Here is a 19,106-nt window from a genome sequence, read left to right as displayed (position 1 = left end):
TAAAAACACAACAGAACAGTCTCTGGTGTTTTTTCTTTCCTTTAAAAGCATTCATGAATATCCCCACTGTCTTATCTGCCCACTGTGTCAAAAACAGGAGAGAAGGCCATGGCCAGAATCATGGAACATCTAACAAAGGCAGTCACTTGTTATTCTGACAAGTCATTTGCTTTCAGTTCACCTGTCGCATCTGTCAAGAAAAACAGGCCGGGCGCGGTGGCTCAAGCCTGTAATCCCAGCACTTTGGGAGGCCGAGACGGGCGGATCACGAGGTCAGGAGATCGAGACCATCCTGGCTAATACGGTGAAACCCCGTCTCTACTAAAAATACAAAAACTAGCCGGGCGAGGTGGCGGGCGCCTGTAGTCCCAGCTACTCGGGAGGCTGAGGCAGGAGAATGGCAGAAACCCGGGAGGCGGAGCTTGCAGTGAGCTGAGATCTGGCCACTGCACTCCAGTCCGGGCGACAGAGCGAGACTCCGCCTCAAAAAAAAAAAAAAAAAAAAAAAAAAAAAAAAAGAAAAACATAGGCTGTCTCCTATATGTCTGTTTTTAATTTTTTTCTTTTTAATGACAAATTCCACTTGTACCACAGAAGCCATATTATGCATGCTGGAGAGACCCCTTTGTGGTCCTCCATCCCTGGGTTCTTCCTGGGCATCCTACGGCCTCCTCTCTGGTGACAGGTAGCATCCCAAAGACTTATTTTGATTCTTAAAAAGGGACAGATCCCTCCTTCCAGGTACTTCCAGAGGGTGGGTCCCCTTCTCATGGGAACATACTACTCCCACTCACCAGACCACAGTGGTGAGTCCAGCCCAGACTGTGAGTCATGAAAGCCTCAGCTCCCAAAACAAATGACAAGATGCCAGGGACACTGCAGTCATCTCAGAGGACACCGAAAGACATTCGAGGGAAGCAGAGCAAAACAGCAGCTGCTGGACACCAAGGGAGCCACAGCTCAAGGGGGTTCGTGCTCTAACAGCAGATGGCACTACACCCTTCCAGATGACGTCACATCCTAATAAAGCCCGGTGTGCAGTGGCTGCTGTGATAAAGAAGCAAGCGCTGCATGAAATCAACATGGAACAGGAAACAAGGGGTGGGGCTGGGCGGAGTCCAATCTGATTCTGAAGTTTGAGAAGCTGTATAACCCATTAGTAATTGTGGCTATTTAAAGATAAAATATAGTTTCCTTCAATTTATGGGTATTCATTTTCTTTTCTTTTTTTCTTTTGGAGGCAGAGTTTCACTCGCTGCCCAGGCTAGAATGCAACAGTGTGATCTCGGCTCACCGCAACCTCCACCTCCCAGGTTCAAGCCTCCTGTGTCAGCCTCCCAAGTAGCCAGGATTAGAGGTGTGCACCACTACGCCCGGCTAATTTTTGTATTACTAGAGACGGGGTTTCACAAGTTTGGCCAGCCTGGTCTTGAACTCCTGATCTCAAGTGATCCACCACGCCCCCAACGACATGTATTAGTTTTCAAATGGCTACCCTAACTTCCTAGGACATAAAGAGTTAAGCTGTTTAGATGGAAAGATTCAACAAAGGGCGGGGCGTGGTGGATCACTGGAGCCTGTAATCCCAGCACTTTGAGACCAGCCTGGGCAACATAGGGAGATCCTGTCTCTTAAAACAAAAACATTCAATAAAGGGAATGTCACATATGTATCGGGGCCTAAGGGCATTGTGAATACCCTGAGACATAAAGATGCCATGAATCTGCCCTCAGGGATGAGACGCCAACAGAGACTGACTGGCAGAGGTGGGGGAGGAAAGAAAATGGAAAGGAAGGGGGAACAGGGCAAACTAAAGGAGAGAGGAAGGAGAAGTGAGGTGGGGGAGAGGGATGGGAAAGACGAAGGAGACAGGCAAGGTGCGGTGGCTCACGCCTGTAATCCCAGCACTTTGGGAGGCCAAAGTGGGTGGATCACGAGGTCAGGAGATCAAGACCATCCTGGCCAACACGGTGAAACCCCATCTCTACTAAAACTACAAAAAAAAAAAAAAAAAAAATTAGCCAGTTGTGGTGGCAGGCGCTTGTAGTCCCGGCTACTCGGGAGGCTCAAGCAGGAGAATCCCTTGAACCTGGGAGGCAGAGGTTGCAGTAAGCTGAGATGCTGCCACTGCACTCCAGCCTGGGCCACAGAGTGAGACTCCATCTCACAAAAAAAATAAAAAATAAAAAGGGAACTGACTTCCTAATCTTTGTGTTTCAGAACAAAATCCAGCACAGCTGGGCACAGTGGCTCACGCCTGTAATCCCAACATTGTGGGAGGCTGAGGCAGGGAGACTGCTGGAAGCCAGGACTTGGAGTCCAGCCTGGGCAACATAAAGAGTCCTCATCTCCCCACACACACACACAAAAATTTTTTTAAATTAACTGGGCATGGTGGTGCACGTCTGTAGCTGAGGCAGGAGGATCACTGAGCCTCAGAGGTCAAAGCTACAGCAAGCTATGACCCCACCACTGCACTCCCGCCTGAGTGACAGAGCAAGACCCTGTGTACTGTCTTTAAAAAAAAAAAAAAAAGCCAGCAGGAACTCAGTAACTGCTTATTGAAAGGCATCCCCCAAGAGAAGAAGAACTGGCAAGCAGCCTTGAGGACAGAAGCATCTCAGAGATTTTATATACTCAGGGGGTTGGGGGTTGGTGGTGGGGGAGGAGTGAAGGAGTGGCAGGAAAAGATGTAAGTAAGACACAGGCCAGAGCTGGAAGCAGCCCTGAAGGAGGCTTCAATCTGTGGCTAAAGCAGAGAGCTGGTGCTGAGACTCCAGTAAGAGCTCAAACTAGACCCTCCAAGCAACACAGACAGCACTGGAAACATTCACCAGAGAAGCCCCAGGATACATCTCTGGGGTATTCAGCTCAAAATGCAAAACCTGAATCCCACCATGAAGCAGCCACCAGACCCAAACTGAGGGTTGTCCTACAGGATAACTGGCCTGTACTCTTTAAAACCTCAATGGAGGCCGGGCACAGTGGCTCCCGCCTGTAATCCCAGCTACTCAGGAGAATGAGTATCAAGAGAATCGCTTGAGCCCCGAGGGGCGGAGGTTGCAGTGAGCCAAGATCGCGCTTCTGCACTCCAGCCTGGGTAACAGAGTAAAACCTTGTCAAATAAACAAATAAATGAAGTCTGTGTGTCAGGTAGAGCAATATGGCAGTCCCATGTACAACGAATCAGAGTATGAAGAGCCAGTAAGTAACTCCCGGGACCTCCTCTTCAGAGGCTTGTCAGGTCAATTAGGAGACGATTACAATAGTCTAAGTGAGAAGTAGTCCACCCATTAACTTCTCCCCACTCTGAGTGAGCCACACAATCAGTTTCCTAAGTCTGTTTCCCGGTAAAGTACTTCATTTATTTTTTATTTATTTATTTTTTTTTTTTGAGAAAGTGTCTCGTTCAGTTGCCCAGGCTGGAGTGCAGTGGCACAATTACAGCTCACTGTAGACCTGACCTCCTGGGCTCGAGCAATCCTGCCACCTCAGCATCCCAAGTAGCTGGGACTACAAGCTGTGCTCTGATGCCCCCCTAATTTTTGTATTTTTTATAGAGACAGGGTCTCCCTATGTTGCCTAGGCTGGTCTCCAGCTCCTGGGCTCAAGTAATCTGCCTGCCTTGACCCCCCAAAGTGTTGGGACTACAGGCATAATCCACTGCACCTGGCCAGTACTTCATTTGTATGGAAGCAGAACCAATACACCCAACAGAAAGGTAAGGAAGCTGAGGAGGGCTCCTCGGTAAGGTATTACACATAGGCATCAACCCTTGGAGACTCTTAGAAAACACCATGGAGGGCCGGGCGCGGTGGCTCAAGCCTGTAATCCCAGCACTTTGGGAGGCCGAGACGGGCGGATCACGAGGTCAGGAGATCGAGACCATCCTGGCTAACACGGTGAAACCCCGTCTCTACTAAAAAATACAGAAAACTAGCCGGGCGAGGTGGCGGGCGCCTGTAGTCCCAGCTACTCGGGAGGCTGAGGCAGGAGAATGGCGTAAACCTGGGAGGCGGAGCTTGCAGTGAGCTGAGATCCGGCCACTGCACTCCAGCCTGGGCGACAGAGCGAAACTCCGTCTCAAAAAAAAAAAAAAAAAAAAAAACACCATGGAGGAGGCAAGGTGGCTGAATTTGAACTGCGGTGCTGAAGTCCACACAAGTAACAGCCATAACACACAAGAGGGAAAACCAAACCTCATTCAGCCCCACGCCAGGCCACGTCCCTCTACCTAACAGCATAGTACTAGACCCCAGGCTGAATGTGTCTGACCCTCAGTGCTGTGGACACTGGGATCCTGGATGCTGCAGGGTGCTGAACAGCATCCCTGGCGTCTGTTCATCAGATGAACGAATCCTTGGTCACTGCCCCTCTTCAGCCACCAGTCTACAAATGAACTGTAGAGGTTTTCCAACCAATCAAATGAGTAACAGAGGTTCAGATGGGCAAGGTGCGTGGTGGTGCTGGCTAGAATGGAAGCAGTGAGGGCCACAGAGAAATAAAGAAAATAAGTGACAACACCCAGTCATGTTAAGTTATACAATTTATAGCCAACCTGAGTAATATCTGAGATAATTTGACTGATTTTAGAGCTTCACCTCCCAAAGAAACCTGGCCAATTCAGAAAAGCATGGCCGTCCCTTGCCCACCGTGGCTGCTGCCACCGGAGGGGGTTGGGAGTGGGACAAACACACCCCAGACATTGCAAAGTGTCAACAAAGCCCTTTACTGAACTGTCTCCCTAGGAGACCTAACTGCCTTTCTATGGCTAAACCTACAGTGTTCAGGCTCCACCACCTTCCACACGCTGTTACTCTGTTAAATATAAAAGAACGTAAAAAAACAAAAACCCACAGGACTCACTCTTCACCCACGAACAGCTCATTTTGAGACCTTCTTCAGCATACCACCACAGAGGAATTCTCCTTCCAACGTCCTTTTAGTGAGCAAACACCCAAATTTCAGGTATCACACACAGTAAGAATCCAAAGGAGATTTAAGTTGGAAAAATTCAGAAAACCTACCTATGCTTAAGCACAGAATCCCCACTCTCAGTGTAGCATATGGTAGCACATAACCGATAAAAGAAATTTTTTTAAAGAATAGGACAGAGCAATATTTCTGTGGGAGGTGATGTTGCACAGTGACTGAAAACAAGAGGGTCTGGGCCAGGTACGCTGGTTCACACCTGTAATCCTAAAATTTTGGAAGGCCAAGGCGGGTGGATCCAGTTTGGGCAACATAGTTGGACCCTGTCTCTACAAAACAAAACAAAACAAAATTTAAAAAATTAGCCAGGCAGCAGGCGTGGTGGCTCACGCCTGTAATCCCAGCACTTTGGGAGGCCAAGGCAGGTGGATCACGAAGTCAGGAGTTCAAGATCAGCCTGGTCAAGATGGTGAAACCCCATCTCTACTAAAAATGCAAAAAAATTAGCCAGGCGTGGCGACAGGCACCTGTAATCCCAGCAACTCGGGAGGCTGAGGCAGAGAATTGCTTGGGAGGCGGAGGTTGCAGTGAGCCAAGATTGCGCCCCTGCACTCCAGCCTGGGCGACAGAGTTAAGACTCTGTCTCAAAAAACAAAAACAAAAACAAAAAAAAAACAAAAAAACGATTCTTAGCTTGTAAGCCATAGAAAGATACGACAAGCTGTAGTGTGGCAACTTCTGGCTCATAGCATAGGGTCTAGCACACAGCAGGTAGTTAAAACAGTTGCAATGATACTGGCTTCTCCCACTATCATCACAAGTTATTCCTTCTGGCTGACCCATCCTGTCGATTACCACCTGGCCTATAGGTTAACTTCATGTAGCCGATTCTGTGCCATGAAAAACATATTCCCACCTAAGAGAAACCTGACATTCCTGCACCCCAAGTACATTTTTGAGTCTTTAAATCAAACTATGTAATCTTGCCAAAGAACTCTGAAAAACCCAGTATACAAAAGGCTTTTTCCACAAGTTTGTACTCTGAGTAAAAGTCTATGTTCTGCAATTTATAACTAAGAGGTTATATTTTAGTTGCTCATCTCCCAACACCTTTTCCTCACTGCATCTCAGAGTGCTCACTTACAGCTGTTCATGCACGTCTCCTCTTCCACAAGATGTGAAGGTTTCATCAGTGACAATTAGCTTAACCAATTACATTTTACTTGGCCTTTGGTTTTGCCTGATTGCCTTGTATAGAGTTATGAAGAGTATTGCTATTTAACATCTGTTATAAAAACTACCAGGCCACGCACTGTGGCTCAATGCCTGTAATCCCAGCACTCTGGGAGGCCGAGGCAGGCAGATCACAAGGTCAGGAGATCGAGACCATCCTGGCTAACACGGTGAAACCACGTCTCTACTGAAAATACAATTAATTGGCCGGGCATGGTAGCACACGCCTGTAGGCCCAGCTACTCAGGAGGCTGAGGCAGGAGAATCGCTTGAACACAGGAGGCAGAGGTGGCAGTGAGCCAAGATTGCGCCACTGCACTCCAGCCTGGGCAAGAGAGTGAGACTCCATCTCAAAAAGAACTACCAGATTACAGTTGTTGACAATAACAGCATCCAAAAACCAGTGACAGAATACAGAAAGAAACATGACCACAAGGTCTATGAAAGAGCAGACTATAGTAACCTCAAGGCAGATTTAAACAAATCCCTGTAATGTGCTAATTTCAGTCATGCTAACTTTGAGAAAGCTTTTAAAAGTTTTAAATGTAAATAATCCACTTTCACGTTTCTTCCAAAATGAAAAAATACCTCCTTTTTTCTGTCACTGACTTTAGCGAATTTTCCAAAAACTAAAGACAAAACAGTATTTTTTTCTTTTTTTTTTTGAGACAGAGCTTCACTCTTGTTGCCCAGGCTGGAGTGCAATGGTGCAATGTCGGCTCATTGCAACTTCCGCCTCCCAGGTTCAACTGACTCTCCTGCCTTGGCCTCCCAAGTAGCTGGGATTACAGGCATGCACCACCACAGCCAGCTAATTTTTTCTATTTAGTAGAGAGACAGGGATTCACCATCTTGGTCAGGCTGGTCTCAAACTCCTGACCTCCGGTGATCCACCTGCCTTGGTCTCTCAAAGTGCTGGGATTACAGGTGTGCGCCACTGCATCTGGCCAGAAAACAGTATCTTAAAACAGTATGTTCCTTTTCCCCATTCACCCCATGAGACATGACGTTTCACAGGGATGCATATTTCTTCCAGATTTTGATACATATGTGCATAATTTTTCACAAATCAATGAAATGATACCATATTTCCAAAACTATACATATTCAAAATGCCCGACCACTTACTGTATTGTGGTCATCTCTTCATGCCAATAAAGAAAGGCCACCTTAAATCTTTTTGACACCTGCACAGTATGCCATTCCAAGTCTGCCTTAGTTTGACCAATCTCTATTGATGGGCATTTAGATTAATCCAGGGGTGTCCAACCTTTTGGCTTCCCTGGGCCACACTGAAGGATCTATCTTGGGCCACACATAAAATACACTAACCAGTGATAGCTTATGAGCTTTAAAAAATAATAATAATAATAATCGCTACAAAAAATCTCAATGCTAGGCTGGGTGCGGCAGCTCACGCCTGTAATCCCAGGGCTTTGGGAGGCCGAGGTGGGCAGATCGCCTGAGGTCAGGAGTTCGAGACCAGCCTGGACAACATGGCAAAACCCTGTCTCTACTAAAAATACAAAACTTAGCCAAGCGTGGTGGTGGGCGCCTATAATCCCAGGTATTCGGGAGGCTGAGGCAGGAGAATTGTTTGAACCTGGGAGGCAGAAGTTGCAGTAACCCGAGATCAGGCCACTTCATCCCAGCCTGAGCAAAAGCAAAACTCCACCAAAACAAAACAAACAAACAAACAAAAACCTAAAATCTCAACATTTTAAGAAAGTTTACAAATTTGTGTTGGGCTGCAATGCGGCCCACAGGCCTCAGGTTGGACAAGCATGACTAGGCATTCATACAGCAAATATTTATTGAGACCTACTATGTACCAGGCACTGTCAGAGGATATATCAGTAAATAAAACAAGAAGTTCTCTACCCTCATGGAGCTTATATTATAGTGACTATTGACAATTTTTTGCTTTTATACCAAAAATTCTAGCTGGGAGTTTTTGAGCATTGACTGTCTTAAATATTCTGTTTTTATAACTAATTTTACAATAAGCATTCTCTTATTTCTTCCTTTGAATAAATTTCTAAAAACAGACTTGCTGGAACAATTTATTTTAGAAATGCTACTTTTATACTCAAAATAATAATCCTTTATCATATATATTCCTAACATTTTTCTCTAATTTGCCTGCCTCTGAACTACAGTTCAAAGGTCCCCAAACAGGCATCTTTTGCTGTGGATGCGTTCTGAATGCTTAAGCAGTTACCTTTTCATGGTTGATAGCCTTACTGTCTTACTAAGAAACTCTTTACCTGCAGCTGGATTGCCAGTTGATCCAATACCTTCTACATGACAAACCACCCATTCCCAACTGATTATAAATGCTACATTAATAATAATTTCCATTAATTTATACATCAGTATCTAGACTGCTTTGTTCCACTTACCTACAGTACTTCTGAAAAAATCTACTTGGACACGTTCCCGCTTTTCTTCTTTAGAACCCCCTCAAATATTTACTTCTCCAAATCAAGTGACATCTTGAAAATATTCAAGCACACACATGTAGGAACACTGCATTCAAGCTCTGTATTTATATCTACTCAAGTTCTCTTCCACCCCTTCAATCATGAATCTAAAGGCTCCTTCACATAGCTTTTGAGATGGAGTTTCGCTCTTCTTGCCCAGGTTGGAGTGCAATGGCGCGAACTCGACTCACTGCAACCTCTGCCTCCCGGGTTCAAGCGACTCTCCTGCCTCAGCCTCCTGAGTAGCTGGGATTACAGACACGCACCACCACACCCGGCTCATTTTGTATTTTTAGTAGAGACGGGGTTTCTCCATGTTGGTCAGGTTGGTCTTGAACTCCCGACCTCAGGTGATCCACCCGCCTTGGCCTCCCAAAGTGCTGGGATTATTACAGGCATGAACCACCACTCCCGGCCATATAGTTCTTTTTTTTTTTTTTTTTTTTTGAGACGGAGTCTCGCTCTGTTGCCCAGGCTGGACTGCAGTGGCCGGATCTCAGCTCACTGCAAGCTCTGCCTCCCGGGTTCACGCCATTCTCCTGCCTCAGCCTCCCGAGTAGCTGGGACTACAGGCAAACCAGCCACCTCGCCCAGCTAGTTTTTTGTATTTTTTTTTTTTTTTTTTTTTTAGTAGAGACAGGGTTTCACCGTGTTAGCCAGGATAGTCTCGATCTCCTGACCTCGTGATCTGCCCGTCTCGGCCTCCCAAAGTGCTGGGATTATAGGCTTGAGCCACCGCACCCGGCCCCGGCCATATAGTTCTTATAACTAACTTAAACATGTTTTCCCTTTTATTTTATTCATTTATTTCTTTGGAGACGGAGTCTTACTCTGTCACCCAGGCTGGAGGGCAGTAGCGTGATCTCAGCTCGCTGCAGCCTCTGCCTCCCAGGTTCAAGCAATTTTTCTGCCTCAGCTTCCCGAGTAGCTGGGATCACAGGCGTGCGCCACCACATCCAACTAATTTTTATATTTTTTAGTAGAGACAGGGTTTCACCATGTTGACCCGCCTGGTCTCAAACTCCTGGCCTCAAGTGATTGACTCGCCTCAGCCTCCCAAAGTGCTGGGATTACAAGCATGAGATACCGTGCCCGGCCATGCTTTCCCCTTTTAAAAAGTGAAAAAAGTTGGCTGGGCACAGTGGCTCACGCCTGTAATTCCAGCACTTTGGGAGGCCGAGGCGGGTGAATCACAAGGCCAGAAGTTCAAGACTCTACTCAAAATACAAAAAAATTACCCAGGCGTGGTGGCGGGCACCTGTAATCCCAGCTACTCAGGAGGCTGAGGCAGAGAACTGCTTGAACCTGGGAGGCAGAGGCTGCAGTGAGCTGAGATTGTACAACTGCACTCCAGCCTGAGTGACATAGCAAGACTCCATCTCAAAAAAGAAAAAAGTGAAAAAGTTTTAGGCCTAACGACCATGAAACAGATGCCATTGGTCTATTTCCCTAAGAACTCAAAAAATCTTCTAAAGTTAAAAGAATAAATTATTTACAGCTGGTCACGGTGGTGCATGCCTGTAATCCCAGCACTTTGAGAGGCTGAGGCGGGCAGATCACGAGGTCAGGAGCTCGAGACCACCTTGGCTAACAAAGTGAAGCCCCGTCTCTACTAAAAAAATACAAAAAACTTAGCTGGCGTGGTGGCGGCGCCTGTAGTCCCAGCTACTCGGGAAGCTGAGGCAGGAGAATGGTGTGAACCCAGGAGACGGAGCTTGCAGTGAGCGAAGATCGCGCCACTGCACTCCAGCCTGGGCAACAGAGCAAGTATCCTTCTCAAAAAAAAAAAAAAAAAAAAAAAAAAAAAAAAAAAAAGAATAAGTTATTTACAAAAAAGAAAAGCAAACTTACAGAGACCAGAGCCTCTGGTCAGTCCACTGCTCCTTTCTGTTATCCGCCCATTCACTATCTGACACTTATTACTGACTTCTGTAAGAATCCAAAAAACAGAATTTCACTTGAACGACAGTCTGTTTCAGCTAACCATTCATGCCCAAGAGGATTATGAGGGTTAATTAATTATGGGTTAATTAATTACAGGGTTAATGGTTAATTAATTACAGGGCGGACCTCAGCCCCCACCTTAGTGTCTCTAAGGTGGGTGGGATGTAGTCAGAGAAAAGACGGTGCAGTAACAGCAACACAGGTCCATCAGGAACTGGAGCTTTTCCTACTGTCCCTGCTTCCTCCTCCAGTGAATCCCCAACAATCACAGCCACAGAAACAGTAAGCAGGAAAAAACGAGGAGGTGGCAGTAGAGGAGCCTATTTGTCTTATCACAGTTATTCATCATGTAGCTGGTTCCTCTTTTCTGCTTCTTCTTCCAGATGATCCAATGACCCTCAAACTGCCCTCCCAACCCCGAAAGAAAGTCTCTGATTTTGTAATGGGTCAATATATACAAAAACTTCAGAGCTATTTATATTCAATTTATCAAGGACTACCTACGCTAACACGCTTGTACAACACAACTCGTAATGCTGCTTTGTTATGTCTTCAGATTCAAAAACAAACACAATCTTTTTTTTTTTTTTTTTTGTGAGACAGTGTCTCACTGTGTCGTCCAGGCTGGAGTGTAGTGGTACAATCTAGACTCACTGCAACCTCCACCTCCTGGGCTCAAGAGATTCTCTGGCCTCAGCCTCCCGAGTAGCTGGAATTATAGGCACCTGTCACCACACTCACCTAATTTTTGTTTTTAGTAGAGAAGGGTTTTCACCATGTTGGCCAGGCTGGTCTCGAACTCTTGACCTCAAGTGATCTGCCCGCCTTGGCCTCCCAAAGTGCTAGGATTACAGGTATGAGCCACCGCACTGGCCCAAAGACAATCTTTTGTTTTTGTTTTTGTGGGGTTTTGTTTTTGCTTTTTTGAGACAAGGTCTCACTCTGGCACCCAGACTGGAGTATAGTGGCATGATCATAGTTCACTGTAACCTCAAACTCCTGCCTCAGCCATCCCAGTAGGTAGGACTACAGGCACCATGCCCAGCTAATTTTGTTTTTTTAAAACTTTTTGCAGAGACTGGGTCTCACTACATTGCCCAGGCTGGTCTCAAATTCCTGGCTCAAGGGATCCTGGCAACTCAACCTCCCCAGATCCTGAGATTACAGGGATTATAGTTATGAGCAACTGCAACCAATCCGTTTTGTTTAAAAATCAAATTCCTCCCCTATCAAACTCAACTTTCTGAATCGCACTTTGTCTTTTCCAAAACCTAATATTCTGAGCTTAGCAAGACACTTTTTTATGCACTGTTGCTGTGCATTAGTGTTGCTGGAATTACAGTAAGATATAATCATCTGCTAAGAGCCAGCCAGTTCAACCTATTTCTGATATAAGAAGCAATCTGAGCACTTTGGGAGGCAGAGGCAAGTGAATCACCTGAGGTCAGGAGTTCAAGACCAGCCTGGCCAACATGGTGAAACCCCATCTCTACTAAAAATACAAAAATTAGCCGGGCATGGTGGCACATGCCTGTGGTCCCAGCTACTTGGGAGGCTGAGGCAGGATAATCTCTTGAACCCTGAAGGCAGAGGCTGCAGTGAGCCAAGATTACACCACTGCACTCCAGCCTGGGTGACAGAGCGAGACTCCGTCTCAAAAAAAAAAAAAAAAAAAAAGGCAATTTTATGCTAATTCAAACTGCAGTCTAACCTCTTAAAAAAAATAGGTCTATCACGTGTTTCATGTCACAGCCAAATTGCTAACTGGACAGAGCTGCATACTGAGTAGAAGAAATTTTTAGTGGCCGGGTGCGGTGGCTCAAGCCTGTAATCCCAGCACTTTGGGAGGCCGAGACGGGCGGATCACGAGGTCAGGAGATCGAGACCATCCTGGCTAACACGGTGAAACCCCGTCTCTACTAAAAATACAAAAAACTAGCCGGGCGAGGTGGCGGGCGCCTGTAGTCCCAGCTACTCGGGAGGCTGAGGCAGGAGAATGGCGTAAACCCGGGAGGCGGAGCTTGCAGTGAGCTGAGATCCGGCCACTGCACTCCAGCCCAGGCGAAAGAGCAAGACTCTGTCTCAAAAAAAAAAAAAAAAAAAAAAAAAGAAATTTTTAAGCCACAAAAATCGGCTGACAGAAAAGGTCACGTGACCATTTAAATTTAATCCTAATAGCTGGCAGCAACGATGAGCCAGGCCTGTGAGTAGAAAGATAGAGAGAACCCCCAAGCCACCCACTTCCTCTGCCAGCTGATTCCCACCTACATCAAGCACGCTTGGTCTCACCCTATGGTCATGGAACAGCAACAGCAGCAGTACCTGCAAGCTCCTTAGAGCTTCTTTTCTGAGACAGAGTCTTGCTCTATTGCCCAGGCTGGAGTGCAGTGGCACAATCTTGGCTCACTGAAATCTCTACCTCCCGAGTTTAAGCGATTCTCCTGCCTCAGCCTCCCGAGTAGTTGGGATTACAGGTGTCTGCCATCACGCTCAGCTAATTTTTGTATTTTTAGTAGAGATGGGATTTCACCATGTTGGCCAGGCTGGTCTCAAACTCCTCGCCTCAAGCGATCCACCTGCCTCGGCCTCCCAAAGTGCTGGGATTACAAGCATGAGACACTGCACCCGGTCATGTTTTCCCCTTTTAAAAAGCGAAAAAGTTGGCGGGGCACGGTGGCTCATGTCTGTAATCCCAGCACTTTGGGAGGCCAAGGCAGGTGGATCACGAGGTCAGGAGTTCAAGACCAGCCTGACCAACAGAGTGAAACCCGTCTCTACTAAAAATACAAAAAAAATTACCTGGGCCTGATGGCACGCACCTGTAATCCCAGCTACTCAGGAGGCTGAGGCAGGAGAATCGCTTGAAACCGGGAGGTGGAGGTTGCAGTGAGCCAAGATTTCACCACTGCACTCCAGCCTGGGCAACAGAGACTCCATCTCAAAAAAATAAAAAATAAAATAAAATAAAAACAGAACTCTCCACTGTTCCCCACATCACCCTCCAACTACTGAGCTCCTTCTCTGAGCCCTCTAGAGCAACCTTCTTGAAGTCGTATCTACACAGGTGGTCTCCTTTCCATCTCCTATGTTTCAACTGACTCCAATCTGGCTTTCACTCCTTACTGTGACACCAAAAAGGTTGACCATCTAGTACCTGCAGTCCTTAAATTTAATGAACCCTTGGCCAGGTGCAGTGGCTCACACCTGTAATCCCAGCATTTTCGCTAACATTAAGGCTGAGGCAGGTGGATCACTTAAGGCCAGGAGTTAGAGACCAGCCTGACCAACATGGTGAAACCCCGTGTCTTTTAAAAATACAAAAAGTAGCCAGGTGTGGTGGTACACACCTGTAATCTCAGCTACTCAGGAGGCTGAGGCAGGAGTATTGCTTGAACCCGCGAGGCGGAGGTTGTGGTGAGCCCAGATCACACTACTACACTCCAGCCAGGGCAATAGAGTGAGACTCTCTCTCAAAACAAAACAAAACAAAAAAAATTAAGGAACCCTTTCCCCACCCCCATTCACCTGACTCCTCAACTGCACCCTACACTGTCACATCCCACCTCTCCGTGTCTCCTCGATCTAACCTCTAATAGGTGGGCACCCCACCTCTCCTCTTAACCCCTCCACTGACCATCACAAGAACAGAAAGACCAAGACTTCCAGACGGGACTCCAGGCCAACAGGCTGTTAGCCAGCAGTTGGCACTTAGTTGCCCTATACCCGTTTTGAGCTTCAGATGTTCAAGGCATGGCTCTGCACAGCCAACAGACTTGCCTTCCCTCAGTGCTCAACATCACCACCCTCTAAATGTGCAAAGCAAACACAGAAATCATCCTGGCTTCCTTCCTTTCCCTACTCCCCTACATCCGGGTCCATCAGCAACCTGGCTGACTCTACTGCCCATTTCTTCCCATTTCCTTAGTCCCCATCCTCAGTCAAACCACGCCATTTCTCATCAACAGTCTCCTTAAAATGACCTATGTCTCAATCAGTGCCCCCGACAATCCATTTTCCATTCAGCAATCTGAACAATCTTTTTTCTTTTCTTTTCTTTTTTTTTTGAGACAGGGTCTCGCTCTGTTGCCCAGGCTCCAGTACAGCTGCGTGATCATAGCTCACTCACTGCAAACTCCAATTCCTGGGCTCAAGTGATGCTCCCTCCTCAACCTCGCCAGTAGCTGGAACTACAAGTACATGCCACGATACCCAGCTAATTTTTTCTTTTAAGTAGAGACAGGGTCTTGAACTCCTGGGCTCAAGCAATCCTCCTGCCTCAACCTCCCAAACTGTTAGGACTATAGGCACGAGCCACTGCACCCAGCCTTAACAAGCTTTTAAAATTCACCTTTTGTCACTTGGTGCTTAAAATCTTTCAACGGCTTCCCACTGCATCAAGGAAAACATCCAAGCTCTTCTCCAGTGTGGAAACTGTAGAAAATGCATCATCTGCACGAGGACACTCACTCACTGGGCGTAAATCAAGACTGTTCTGGGCAAACTAGGCCTCTGGCAACTGCCTGAGGCTGTATGGCCAAGGCCTGACTTCCACCCCTACCTCTGCCCTACAGATTTGCTCCTCTGAGCTGAGTTTCAGCCTGCTGTCCCTGCTGCAGGGCCTCTGTAATCACTGTTCTCCACCTGAAGCATGGAGGCTCCTTGCCTACCTGGTTCCTTCTCATCCTTCAGGCCTTCCCTAAATACCCTAAACCAAGTGCCCTCTCCACCCAACAGCTCCCAGCACCTATCATAGGCCTAATCTTCGCTTCCTCAAGTTCGCCATCTCCCCACAGAGAATGAACTATCAATTGCAACTTCTCAGTACTCAATCATCACCAAGCACAGTGTCTTGCTCGAAGTAAGTACTCGGTAAATATTTGTTAAAGAGTTCACTCCATCCCACAGATACCATATTATTAACTGGGCATCCTAAAGCAGGCAGTTCTCGAGGTCACACAGTATAGGAAAAGCTGTGATGAAAAATGACCATGGTTTCTACAGGTCCCACCATCAAGGACCAGAGTCTATCTTCTACTCTCCAAGCCTGTGCTAAGCTTTGCTTTTTTTTGTTTTCCTCCTTTATTTTTTGTAGAGATGGGGTCTCACTATGTTGTCCAGGCTGGTTTCAAACTCCTGGCCTCAAGCCATTCTCTCACCTTGGCCTCCCAAAGTGCTGGGATTACAGGCATGAGCCAGTGCTCCTGGCCTGTGCTAGGCCTTATAACTTGCATTAAGCAAGGGAATACAGCAGAGGTGACACCGTGACTTCTAAACATGTCCTCAAGTAGCCTGTCAAACTTTGCTCCTGCCCTCATGGAATTCAGCCACTATGGGAGGAAGCCTGAGCTAGACTGTTGGAGGGGCAGGCTGAAGAGATCAGAGGCACCCTGGCTGAAAGCCCACGTGGGTGAGGCTAATGGGAAGCACAACCCAGCTTACCTGCCAACCAACTGTAAACTGCCCTTGCTAGCATGGCCAGCACAGTGAACAGAGACGAGCCCAGCCCACATCCATATACCCCCACAGGATGACGAACAAGAAGTTACTGTTTTAAGTCGCTTCATTTTGGGGTAGTTTGTTAACCAGCAATATGTAACTGATATAAGGCCGTGGCAATATGCTCTTTTTAAACTTGGCACCGAGACGGGGCGCGGTGGCTCACACCTGTAGTCCCAGCACTTTGGGAGGCCGAGGTGGGCGGATCACCTGAGGTCAGGAGTTTAAGACCAGCCTGGCCAACATGGTGAAACCCCATCTCTACTAAAAATACAAAAATCAGCCAGGCGTGGTGGCTCACACCTGTAATCCCAGCTACTCAGGAGGCTGAGGTAGAACTGCTTGAACCCGGGAGGCAGAGGTTGCAGTGAGCCAAGATGGTGCCACCGCACTCCAGCCTGGGCGACAGAGCAAGACTCCGTCTTAAATAAATAAACTTGGCACTGAGAGTGCTGGACTGGACAATCCTCCATGGTGGAGCAGGATCCCTGTGGCACACCCCAGCTGTGACAACCACCAATGTATCCAGGCAGGCAGTGTGGGGACTAAATAAAAGAGGGAACACAAACCTGCCTCTAGGGGATTCAGCGCCTTCACAGGGAAGGAGAGAGTCCCTGCTTTGGAGGCATTCTTTATGTCTTCTCACTGACTTCTGATCTAGGTTACCGGTCCCCAAGAACAGTCAGTGGGACAAATGCTGGCAGCAGCCTCAATCCATCCCTGTGGAAACTACCAAGGACAACACTCTTCAGTTCCCACAAAAGAAAGACGACTAGCAAAGCACAAACACAACACGCCCCCTGTCCAGGGGCAGTGGCTCACGCCTGTAATCCCAGCACTCTGGGAGGTCAAGACGGGCAGATCATATGAGGTCAGGAATTCAAGAGCAGCCTGGTCAACATGGCAAAACTTTGTCTCTACTAAAAATACAAAAATGAGGCCGGGCTTGGTGGCTCATGTCTGTCTGTAATCCTGGCACTTTGGGAGGCTGAGGCGGGCGGATTGCCTGAGCTGAGGAGTCGGAGACCAGCCTGGGCAACACAGTGAAACCGTGTCTCTACTAAAGCACCGGGAAAGCCAGGCGTGGTGGCATGCACCTGTAGTCCCAGTTACTTGGGAGGCTGAGGGAAGAGAACTGCTTGAACCTGGGAGGCAGAGGTTGCAGTGAGATGAGATTGCACCACTGCACTCCAGCCTAGGCAACAGAGCAAGACTCTATCTCTAAAAATACAAAACAAAACAAAACAAAAATTAGCTGGACGTGTTGGCACACGCCTGTAGTCCTAGCTACTTGGGAGACTGAGACAGGAGAATTGCTTGAGCCTGTGTGGCGGACGTTGCAGTGAGCTGAGATGGTGCCACTGCAGTCCAGCCTGGGGGACAAAGAGTGAGACCCTGTCTCAAAATAAAAAAGTGCTTCCTGCACTTCGTTCTGTGAAGCATTCAGAATCCTTATAGCAGCAGTCCCCAATCTTTTTGACGCCAGGGACTGTTTTTGTGAAGGACAATTTTTCCACAGAGGGGATAGTTTCAGGATGAAACTGTTTCATCTCAGATCATCAAACATTAGATTCTCCTAAGGAGCACACAGCCTACATCCCTCGCGTGTGCAGCTCACAACGGGGTTCACGCTCCTATGAGAATCTAACACTGCCACTGATCTGATAGGAGGTGGAGGTCAGGCGGGAATGCTCGCATGCCCACCTCTCACCTGCTGTGCAGCCCGGCTCCTAACAGACCATGCACGAGGAGTTGGGGGCCCATGCTTATAAGATATTTTATCTTTTTCTGTTTTTTTGAGACAAAGTCTCGCTCTGCCTCCCAGTCTGGAGTGTAGTGGTGTGATCTCAGCTCACTGCAACCTCAACCTCTCCAGTTCAAGTGATTCTCATACCTCAGTCTTCTGAGTAGCTGGGTCCACAGGGGCACGCCACCACACCCTATTAATCTTTTGTATTTTTAGCAGGACAGAATTTTGGCATGTTGGCCAGGCTGGTCTCAAACTCCTGGCCTCAAGCAATCCACTCGCCTTGGCCTCCCAGAGTGCTGGGATTACAGGCATGAGCCATCACACCTGGCCAAGAACACTTTACCTTTTTCTATTCTGTTTTGTTTTAAAGGCAGGGTCTTGCTATGTCACCAAGGTTGGAGTAGAGTGGCACAATCATAGCTTACTGCAGCTATGAACTCCTGGGTTCAAGTGATCCTCTCATCTTGGCCTCCCAAAGTGCTGAGATGACAGGCGTGAGCCACTGCATCCGGCCCCTTTTTCTATTTAAATTCTCTTATAAGTTTCTTCAACCTCCAACGGAGACTTCATTTCACAAGCCTGGCCACAGGGGGAATGGGAAGACATGGGAGACAGCTAGAAACACAAGGGGCGAAGGATGAAGCTCCAGGAACTGTAGCAGGTTCAACTGTGTCTCCCCTAAAATTCACGTCTACCTGGAACGTGGGAATGTGACTTTATTTGGAGCGTCTTTCCAGGTATGATTAGTTAAGTTAAAACCAGGTCATACTGAATTAGGGTGGCCCTAATCTAATAACTATGTCCTTATAAGGAGAATAGCAACACCGAGAAAAGCCCACAGAAAACAGAGGTAGACTGAGTGGCTCCTCTACAAGCCACACTGCTGGCACGCACCAGAAGCCAGAAAGAGGAAAGGAAGGGTCTTCCCCTGGAGCCTTCAGAAGCACTGGGGCCCTGCTAACACCCTGATTTCAGACTTCTGTCCTCCACAACTGAGGGAATCAATCCATTCTGAGCCATCCAACTTGTGATGATTTGCTACAGCAGCCACGGGAAACTAACACTGTGTAATTTCTGAAGATCTTTACTAAGCCAGAACCACAAGGGTAGAAATCACAGATCAGCTTGGAGAAGGACTTTTTTCCTTTTTCTTTGAATAGAGACAGGGTTGGAGTGCAGTTGAACAATCAGATCACTGCAGCCTCGAACTCCTGGGTTCAAACAATCTTCCCACCTTAGCCTCCTAGACAGCTAGCTGGGACTACAGG

General features: G+C 47.4%; 1 protein-coding gene across 4 annotated transcripts in view; it reads right to left on the bottom strand.

Moving 5' to 3' along the window:
• Positions 1–19,106, bottom strand: part of GNB1 (G protein subunit beta 1) — a 116,407-nt gene that overhangs the window by 79,030 nt on the left and 18,271 nt on the right. The window contains exon 1 of one of the 4 annotated variants that reach the window (XM_033228691.1): positions 10,500–10,578. The exons of the other annotated variants lie outside the window; for them this stretch is intronic. The gene's annotated coding sequence lies outside the window, so the exon portion shown is untranslated. Of the gene's footprint in view, positions 1–10,499; positions 10,579–19,106 lie in introns of those variants that run through there. 4 annotated transcript variants of the gene reach the window in all.

This window comes from Trachypithecus francoisi, unplaced genomic scaffold (assembly GCF_009764315.1).
Source record: "Trachypithecus francoisi isolate TF-2019V2 unplaced genomic scaffold, Tfra_2.0 Lachesis_group12, whole genome shotgun sequence".
NCBI lineage: Eukaryota > Metazoa > Chordata > Mammalia > Primates > Cercopithecidae > Trachypithecus > Trachypithecus francoisi.
Note: the sequence above shows the minus strand (reverse complement) of the source record. Positions and strands in the feature narration are given on the sequence as shown.